The sequence below is a fragment of the Aegilops tauschii genome, chromosome 4 (assembly GCF_002575655.3).
Source record: "Aegilops tauschii subsp. strangulata cultivar AL8/78 chromosome 4, Aet v6.0, whole genome shotgun sequence".
NCBI lineage: Eukaryota > Viridiplantae > Streptophyta > Magnoliopsida > Poales > Poaceae > Aegilops > Aegilops tauschii.
In genome coordinates, this window is record NC_053038.3 from 384,635,311 (window position 1) to 384,645,948 (window position 10,638).

Below are 10,638 nucleotides of genomic sequence, written 5' to 3' on the forward strand. Positions count from 1 at the left end.
CCGACGATTGAATCTCGGGCAAGTAACATACCGATGACAAAGGGAACAACGTATGTTGTTATGCGGTCTGACCGATAAAGATCTTCGTAGAATATGTGGGAGCCAATATGGGCATCCAGGTCCCGCTATTGGTTATTGACCGGAGAGGTGCCTCGGTCATGTCTACATAGTTCTCGAACCCGAAGGGTCCGCACGCTTAAAGTTACGATGACAGTTTTATTATGAGTTTATGTATGTTGATGTACCGAAGGAGTTCGGAGTCCCGGATGAGATCGGGGACATGACGAGGAGTCTCGAAATGGTCGAGACGTAAAGATCGATATATTGGATGACTATATTCGGACTTCGGAAAGGTTCCGAGTGATTCGGGTATTTTTCGGAGTACCGGAGAGTTACGGGAATTCGTATTGGGCCTTAATGGGCCATACGGGAAAGGAGAGAAAGACCCCAAATGGTGGCCGCACCCATCCCCATGGGCTAGTCCGAATTGGACTAGGGAGGGGGGGCGCCCCCTTCCTTCTTTCTCCTTCCCCCTTCCCTTCTCCTACTCCCACAAGGAAAGGAGGAGTCCTACTCCCGGTGGGAGTAGGACTCCCCCCTTTGGCGCGCCTCTCCCTTGGCCAGCTGCCTCCTCCTCGCTCCTTTATATACGGGGGCAGGGGGGCACCCCATAGACACAACAATTGATCCTTGAGATCTCTTAGCCGTGTGCGGTGCCCCCCTCCACCAAATTACACCTTGATAATACCGTTGCGGAGCTTAGGCGAAGCCCTGCGTCGGTGGAACATCATCATCGTCACCACGCCGTCGTGCTGACGAAACTCTCCCTCAACACTCGGCTGGATCGGAGTTCGAGGGACGTCATCGAGCTGAACGTGTGTAGAACTCGGAGGTGCCGTACGTTCGGTACTTGATCGGTCGGATCGTGAAGACGTACGACTACATCAACCGCGTTGTGATAACGCTTCCGCTGTCGGTCTACGAGGGTACGTGGACAACACTCTCCCCTCTCGTTGCTATGCATCACCATGATCTTGCGTGTGCGTAGGAATTTTTTTGAAATTACTACGTTACCCAACAGTGGCATCCGAGCCTGGTTTTATGCGTTGATGCTATGCACGAGTAGAACACAAGTGAGTTGTGGGCGATATAAGTCATACTGCTTACCAGCATGTCATACTTTGGTTCAGCGGTATTGTGAGATGAAGCGGCCCGGACCGACATTACGCGTACGCTTACGCGAGACTGGTTTCACCGTTCGGAGCACTCGTTGCTTAAAGGTGACTGGCGGGTGTCTGTCTCTCTCACTTTAGTTGAACCGAGTGTGGCTACGCCCGGTCCTTGCGAAGGTTAAAACAGCACCAACTTGACAAACTATCGTTGTGGTTTTGATGCGTAGGTAAGAACGGTTCTTGCTAAGCCCGTAGCAGCCACGTAAAATATGCAACAACAAAGTAGAGATCGTCTAACTTGTTTTTGCAGGGCATGTTGTGATGTGATATGGTCAAGACATGATGTGATATAATGTGTTGTATGAGATGATCATGTTTTGTAACCGAGTTATCGGCAACTGGCAGGAGCCATATGGTTGTCGCTTTATTGTATGAGATGCAATCGCCATGTAATAGTTTTACTTTATCACTAAACGGTAGCGATAGTCGTAAAAGCAATAAGTTGGCGAGACGACAACGATACTACGATGGAGATCAAGGTGTCGAGCCGGTGACGATGGTGATCGTGATGGTGCTTCGGAGATGGAGATCACAAGCACGGTGCTTTGGAGATGGAGATCACAAGCACAAGATGATGATGGCCATATCATATCACTTATATTGATTGCATGTGATGTTAATCCTTTATGCATCTTATCTTGCTTTGATTGACGGTAGCATTATAAGATGATCTCTCACTAAAATTTCAAGATAAAAGTGTTCTCCCTGAGTATGCACCGTTGCAAAAGTTCTTCGTGCTGAGACACCACGTGTTAATCGGGTGTGATAGGCTCTACGTTCAAATACAACGGGTGCAAAACAGTTGCACACGCGGAATACTCAGGTTAAACTTGACGAGCCTAGCATATGTACAGATATGGCCTCGGAACACAGAGACCGAAAGGTCGAGCGTGAATCATATAGTAGATATGATCAACATAGTGATGTTCACCATTGAAACTACTCCATCTCACGTGTTAATCGGTCATGGTTTAGTTGCTTTGGATCACGTAATCACTTAGATGATTAGAGAGATGTCTATCTAAGTGGGAGTTCTTAAGTAATATGATTAATTGAACTTAAATTTATCATGAACTTAGTCCTGATAGTATTTTGCAAATTATGTTGTAGATCAATAGCTCGCGTTGTTGCTTCCCTATTTATTTCTGATATGTTCCTAGAGAAAAATTATGTTGAAAGATGTTAGTAGCAAAGATGCGGATTGGATCCGTGATCTGAGGATTATCCTCATTGCTGCACAGAAAAAATTATGTCCTTGATGCACCGCTAGGTGACAGACCTATTGCAGGAGCAGATGCAGACGTTATGAACGTTTGGCTAGCTCAATATGATGACTACTTGATAGTTTAGTACACCATGCTTAACGGCTTAGAATCGGGACTTCAAAGACGTTTTGAACGTCATGGACCATATGAGATGTTCCAGGAGTTGAAGTTAATATTTCAAGCAAATACCCAAGTTGAGAGATATGAAGTCTCCAACAAGTTCTATAGCTAAAAGATGGAGGAGAATCGCTCAACTAGTGAGCAAGTGCTCAGATTGTCTGGGTACTACAATCGCTTGAATCAAGTGGGAGTTAATCTTCCAGATAAAATAGTGATTGACAGAATTCTCTAGTCACCATCACCAAGTTAGTAGAACTTCGTGATGAACTATAGTATGCAAGGGATGACGAAAGTAATTCCCAAGCTCTTCGTGATGCTGAAATCGACGAAGGTAGAAATCAAGAAAAACATCAAGTGTTGATGGTTAACAAGACCACTAGTTTCAAGAAAAGGGCAAAGGGATAGAAGGGGAACTTCAAGTAGAACGGCAAGCAAGTTGCTGCTCAAGTGAAGAAGCCTAAGTCTGGTCCTAAGCCTGAGACTAAGTGCTTCTACAGCAAAGGAACTGGTCACTGGAGGCGGAACTGCCCCAAGTATTTGGTGGATAAGAAGGATGGCAAAGTGAACAAAGGTATATTGGATATACATGTTATTGATGTGTACTTACTAGTGTTTATAGCAACCCCTCAGTATTTTATACTGGTTCAGTTGCTAAAGAGTAGTAACTCGAAAACGGAGTTGCAGAATAAACAGAGACTAGTAAAAGGCGAGGTGACGATGTGTGTTGGAAGTAGTTCCAAGATTGATATGATCATCATCGCACACTCCCTATACTTTCGGGATTAGTGTTGAAACTAAATAAGTGTTATTTGGTGTTTGCGTTGAGCATGAATATGATTTGATCATGTTTATTGCAATACGGTTATTCATTTAAGTTAGAGAACAATTGTTGTTCTGTTTACATGAATAAAAACCTTTTATGGTCATACACACCAACGAAAATGGTTTGTTGGATCTCAGTGATACACATATTCATAATATTGAAGCCAAAAGATGCAAAGTTAATAATGATAGTGCAACTTATTTGTGGCACTGCCGTTTAGGTCATATTGGTGTAAAGCGCATGAAGAAACTCCATACTGATGGGATTTTGGAATCACTTGATTATGAATCACTTGATGCTTGCGAACCGTGCCTCATGGGCAAGATGACTAAAACGCCGTTCTCCGGAACTATGGAGAGAGCAATAGATTTGTTGGAAATCATACATACAGATGTATGTGGTCCGATGAATATTGAGGCTCGCAGCAGGTATCATTATTTTCTGACCTTCACAGATGATTTGAGCAGATATGGGTATATCTACTTGATGAAACACAAGTCTGAAACATTTGAAAAGTTCAAAGAATTTCAGAGTGAAGTGGAGAATCATAGTAACAAGAAAATAAAAGTTTCTACGATATGATCGCAGAGGTAAAATATTTGAGTTACGAGTTTGGCCTTCAGTCAAAACAAAGTGAAATAGTTTCACTACTCACGCCACCTGGAACACCACAGCATAATGGTGTGTCCGAACGTCATAACCGTACTTTATTGGATATAGTGCAATCTATGATGTCTCTTACCAATTTACCACTATCGTTTTGGGGTTATGCATTAGAGACAGCTACATTCACGTTAAATAGGGCACCATCAAAATCCGTTGAGACGACGCCTTATGAACTGTGGTTTGGCAAGAAACCAAAGTTGTCGTTTCTTAAAGTTTGGGGTTGTGATGCTTATGTGAAAAAGTTTCATCCTGATAAGCTCAAACCCAAATCAGAGAAATGTATCTTCATAGGATACCCAAAGGAGACAGTTGGGTACACCTTCTATCACAGATCCGAAGGCAAGACATTCGTTGCTTAGTATGGATCCTTTCTAGAGAAGGAGTTTCTCTCGAAAGATGTGAGTGGGAGGAAAGTAGAACTTGATGAGGTAACTGTACCTGCTCCCTTATTGGAAAGTAGTTCATCACAGAAATCTGTTCCTGTGACTCCTACACCAATTAGTGAGAAAGTTAATGATGATGATCATGTAACTTCAGATCAAGTTACTACCAAACCTCGTAGGTAAAGCAGAGTAAGATCCGCACCAGAGTGGTACAGTAATCCTCTTCTGGAGGTCATGTTACTAGACCATGGCGAACCTACGAACTATGAAGAAGCGATGGTGAGCCCAGATTCCGCAAAATGGCTTGAGGCCATGAAATCTGAGATAAGATCCATATATGAGAACAAAGTATGGACTTTGATTGACTTGCCCAATGATCGGCGAGCCATTGAGATTAAATGGATCTTCAAGAGGAAGACGGACGCTGATAGTAGTGTAACTATCTACAAAGCTAGAATTGTCGCAAAAGGTTTTCGACAAGTTCAAGATGTTGACTACGATGAGAGTTTCTCACTCGTATCTATGCTTAAGTCTGTCCGAATCATGTTAGCAATTGCCGCATTTTATGAAATATGGCAAAGGGATAAACAAAACTGCATTCCTTAATGGATTTATTAAAGAAGAGTTGTATATGATGCAACCAGGAGGTTTTGTCAATCCTAAAGGTGCTAACAAAATATGCAAGCTCCACCGATCCATCTATGGACTGGTGCAAGCATCTCGGAGTTGGAATATATACTTTGATAAGTTTATCAAAGAATATAGTGTTATACAGACTTGCGGTGAAGCCTGTATTTACAAGAAAGTGAGTGGGAGCACTACAGCATTTCTGATAAGTATATGTGAAGGACATATTGTTGATCAGAAATAATGTAGAATTATTCTGCAAAGCATAAAGGAGTGTTTGAAAGAAGTTTTTCAAAGATAGACCTCGGTGAAGCTGCTTACATATTGAGCATCAAGATCTATAGAGATAGATCAAAACGCTTGATAAGTTTTTTCAATGAGTACATACCTTAACAAGATTTTGAAGTAGTTCAAAATAGAACAGTCAAAGAAAGAGTTCTTGCTTGTGTTACAAGGTGTGAAATTGAGTAAGACTCAAAGCCCGACCACGGCAGAAGATAGAAAGAGAATGAAAGTCATTCCCTATGCCTTGGCCATAGGTTCTATAAAGTATGCCATGCTGTGTACCAGATCTATTGTATACCCTACACTGATTTTGGCAAGGGAGTACAATAGTGATCTAGGAGTAGATCACTGGACAGCGGTCAAAATTATCCTTAGTGGAATAAGGATATGTTTCTCGATTATGGAAGTGACAAAAGGTTCATCGTAAAGGGTTACGTCGATGCAAGTTTTGACACTAAATCTAGATGACTCTGAGTCTCGGTCTAGATACATATTGAAAGTGGGAGCAATTAGCTAGAGTAGCTCCGTGCAGAGCATTATAGACATAGAAATTTGCAAAATACTTACGGATCTGGATGTGACAGACCCGTTGACTAAAATTATCTCACAATCAAAACATGATCACACCTTAGTACTCTTTGGGTGTTAATCACATAGCGATGTGAACTAGATTATTGACTCTAGTAAACCCTTTGAGTGTTGGTCACATAGAGATGTGAACTATGGGTGTTAATCACATGGTGATGTGAATTATTGATGTTAAATCACATGGCGATGTGAACTAGATTATTGACTCTAGTGCAAGTGGGAGACTGAAGGAAATATGCCCTAGAGGCAATAATAAAGTATTATATATTTCCTTATATCATGATAAATGTTTATTATTCATGCTAGAATTGTATTAACCGGAAACATAATACATGTGTGAATACATAGACAAACAAAGTGTCACTACTATGCCTCTACTTGACTAGTTCGTTAATCAAAGATGGTTATGTTTCCTAGCCATAGACATGAGTTGTCATTTGATTAACGGGATCACCTCATTAGGAGAATGACGTGATTGACATGACCCATCACGTTAGCTTAGCACCCGATCGTTTAGTATGTTGCTATTGCTTTCTTCATGACTTATACATGTTCCTATGACTATGAGATTATGCAACTCCCGTTTACCGGAGGAACACTTTGTGTGCTACCAAACGTCACAACGTAACTGGGTGATTATAAAGGTGCTCTACAGGTGTCTCCAAAGGTACTTGTTGGGTTGGCGTATTTCGAGATTAGGATTTGTCACTCCGATTGTCGGAGAGGTATCTCTGGGCCCACTCGGTAATGCACATCACTATAAGCCTTGCAAGCATTGTAACTAATGAGTTAGTTACGGGATGATGTATTATGGAACGAGTAAAGAGACTTGCCGGTAACGAGATTGAACTAGGTATCGAGATACCGACGATTGAATCTCGAGCAAGTAACATACCGATGACAAAGGGAACAACGTATGTTGTTATGCGGTCTGACCGATAAAGATCTTCGTAGAATATGTGGGAGCCAATATGGGCATCCAGGTCCCGCTATTGGTTATTGACCGGAGAGGTGTCTCGGTCATGTCTACATAGTTCTCGAACCCGAAGGGTCCGCACGCTTAAAGTTACGATGACAGTTTTATTATGAGTTTATGTATGTTGATGTACCGAAGGAGTTCGGAGTCCCGGATGAGATCGGGGACATGACGAGGAGTCTCGAAATGGTCGAGACGTAAAGATCGATATATTGGATGACTATATTCGGACTTCGGAAAGGTTCCGAGTGATTCGGGTATTTTTCGGAGTACCGGAGAGTTACGGGAATTCGTATTGGGCCTTAATGGGCCATACGGGAAAGGAGAGAAAGACCCCAAAGGGTGGCCGCACCCCTCCCCATGGGCTAGTCCGAATTGGACTAGGGAGGGGGGGCGCCCCCTTCCTTCTTTCTCCTTCCCCCTTCCCTTCTCCTACTCCCACAAGGAAAGGAGGAGTCCTACTCCCGGTGGGAGTAGGACTCCCCCCTTTGGCGCGCCTCTCCCTTGGCCAGCTGCCTCCTCCTCGCTCCTTTATATACGGGGGCAGGGGGGCACCCCATAGACACAACAATTGATCCTTGAGATCTCTTAGCCGTGTGCGGTGCCCCCTCCACCAAATTACACCTTGATAATACCGTTGCGGAGCTTAGGCGAAGCCCTGCGTCGGTGGAACATCATCATCGTCACCACGCCGTCGTGCTGACGAAACTCTCCCTCAACACTCGGCTGGATCGGAGTTCGAGGGACGTCATCGAGCTGAACGTGTGTAGAACTCGGAGGTGCCGTACGTTCGGTACTTGATCGGTCGGATCGTGAAGACGTACGACTACATCAACCGCGTTGTGATAACGCTTCCGCTGTCGGTCTACGAGGGTACGTGGACAACACTCTCCCCTCTCGTTGCTATGCATCACGATGATCTTGCGTGTGCGTAGGAAATTTTTTGAAATTACTATGTTACCCAACAACGGATACTTGGACTTTACAACTGTTACTTGGAAAGGCGGGTCGACCCTGAGGGGTACCCGCGAGTGATGTGGAGTCGGGTTGACCTGGAGGGTGCCCGCGAGATAATTACGAGGCGTGGCCGGGCATTCCTAGCCCTTGCCGCAAGTCCTCGAGACGGGGCGACGGGGTCACATCTTTCGTGAGTCGCTGCTTGTTACCGCGTGTTCCTAATCCACTACGATTTGGATATTTGATCCGAGGGGCCTCTGGCCTGATAGCACTAACCATCACGTGGGTGTAGTATGGGCGTTCTGCGTCGTATGCATCAGCCGAAGCTTATTAGACGGCAGCGACTGAGCGGCGCGCGCCGGGTTGGACTGGTAAGCTCCTGCCTTTTTTAAGGAGGTAGCTAGGTCTGCTCACCGGCCGCCCACGCAACATGCAGGAGTTCCCACGGAGATGGCCCATGACCCCTGGGAGCATAGGTTTAGTCCGGCATGCCGACCTCTCTATTAAGCCTAGGTCGGGTTGCGGTGTATTGTTTGGCCGAGGTCGGGCATGACCCAGGAAAGTGTGTCCGGCCGGAGTTAAGCGAGTGTGGTGGGTAAGTTGGTGCACCCCTGCAGGGAAGAAAACATCTATCGATAGCCTGTCCTACGGTAACGGATGCTTGGAGTTGTATCCCGATCGATACAACTAGAACTGGATAGTTGAGAAGAGACATGGATATGAGAAATGGATAGTATGGCTCTGGGATTGCTTTCTCGCAGGGAGTCGAGAAAGGATCTCTGGCCGAGGTTGATAACGCTTCTACTACTTTACTTTATGCTACTCTTATCTCTCTTCTGATGCTGCAAGATGCTTGAAGCTGTTGAAGATGCTAGTCTTCGATAGGACTAGGCTTTCCCCTTCTCTTCTGGCATTTTGCAGTCCAGTCCACAGATACAGCCCATTTCATTGATACCGATGCATATGTAGTGTAGATCCTTGCTTGCGAGTACTTTGGATGAGTACTCACGGTTGCTTTGCTCCCCCTTTTCCCCCTTTCTTCTTCTTTTCGGTTGATGCAACCAGATGTCGGAGCCCAGGAGCCAGATGCCACCGTCGATGCCTACTACTACGTGGAGACCGCCGACGACCAGGAGTAGTTAGGAGGCTCCCAGGCAGGAGGCCTTGCCTTTTCGATCGATGTTGCTTTTGTGCTAGCCTTCTTAAGGCAAACTTATCTAACTTACGTCTATACTCAGATATTGTTGCTTCCGCTGACTCTTGTGTATTCGAGCCCTCGAGGCCCCTGGCTTGTAATATAAAGCTTGTATTGTTTTAATTTGTGTCTAGAGTTGTGTTGTGATATCTTCCCGTGAGTCCCTGATCTTGATCGTACACATTTGCGTGTATGATTAGTGTACGATTGAATCGGGGGCGTCACAATCGTATAAAGCTTATTTCCTCCACACTAATCAATCATACATATTTAGAGAGCAATTTTTATTGCTTGCACCGATGAAAACTTACTTGAAGGATCTTACTCAATCCATAGGTAGGTATGGTGGACTCTCATGGCAAAACTGGGTTTAAGGGTATTTGGAAGCACAAGTAGTATCTCTACTTGGTGCAAAGAATTTGGCTAGCATGAGGGGGAAAGTCAAGCTCAACATGTTGGATGATCCATGACCATATACTTTATTTCAGATATAAGAAAACATAACCCATTACGTTGTCTTCCTTGTCCAACATCAACTCTTTAGCATGTCATATTTTAATGAGTGCTCACAATCATAAAAGATGTCCAAGATACTATATTTATATGTGAAACCTCTCTTTCTTTATTACTTCCTATTAATTGCAACGATGACCAAAGCTATGTTTGTCAACTCTCAACAACTTTTAATCATCATACTCTTTCTATGTGAAGTCATTACTCTCCATAAGATCAATATGATTTCTTTATTTCTTTTTATTCTTTTTCTTTTCGTTTATTCCCTCAAGATCATAGCAAGATAATCAAGCCCTTGACTCAACACTAATATTTATTATATAGCTCACGGACTCGATTACATAGAGGGATCATAAATCAAAACTCAAAACTAAATCATACTAAAATTTTATTCTACTAGATCAAGATATTACTAAAAGGATCGAACTAAGAAAAACGGTAAAGATAGGAGTGTGATGGTGATACGATACCGGGGCACCTCCCCCAAGCTTGGCAGTTGCCAAGGGAAGTGCCCATACCCATGTGATTATATCTCCTTTTTCGGTGACGGTGTGATATTCTTGGCGATGATACTCCTCAGGATACGATTCTCTTCCTCGAGCTTATTGAGTTGCTGCTTGAGATCCATTATCTCCTTATGGAGCTTACCCGTGACGGTTAAAGCTCCTTGCACCCATGGATGCTGCATAGCTGCGGGAGAACAAGTAACACTCTTTTTCATATTTTCATGAGAGAAATTTAACATTGGAGGGGATGACCGAGTTTGGGATAGCTGAGCTCTGTAATTCCCCCATTGTGAAGCCTGCCCGCAAACAAGAAGTAACTTCTTGATCCTCCTCCATGGCATCTATCCTTTTCAAGTCAGCTTCCATCTCTTCCTCCGTTGAGGGCCCAAAGTGATAGGCATCGCTGTTTGCCCCTGGACTTGGTGTCGGATGAGACACCCGACTCTCCCCGACTGACTCTTGAGAAGACATCTTGCTCTAATCTGCGGCAGAAAACAGCTCG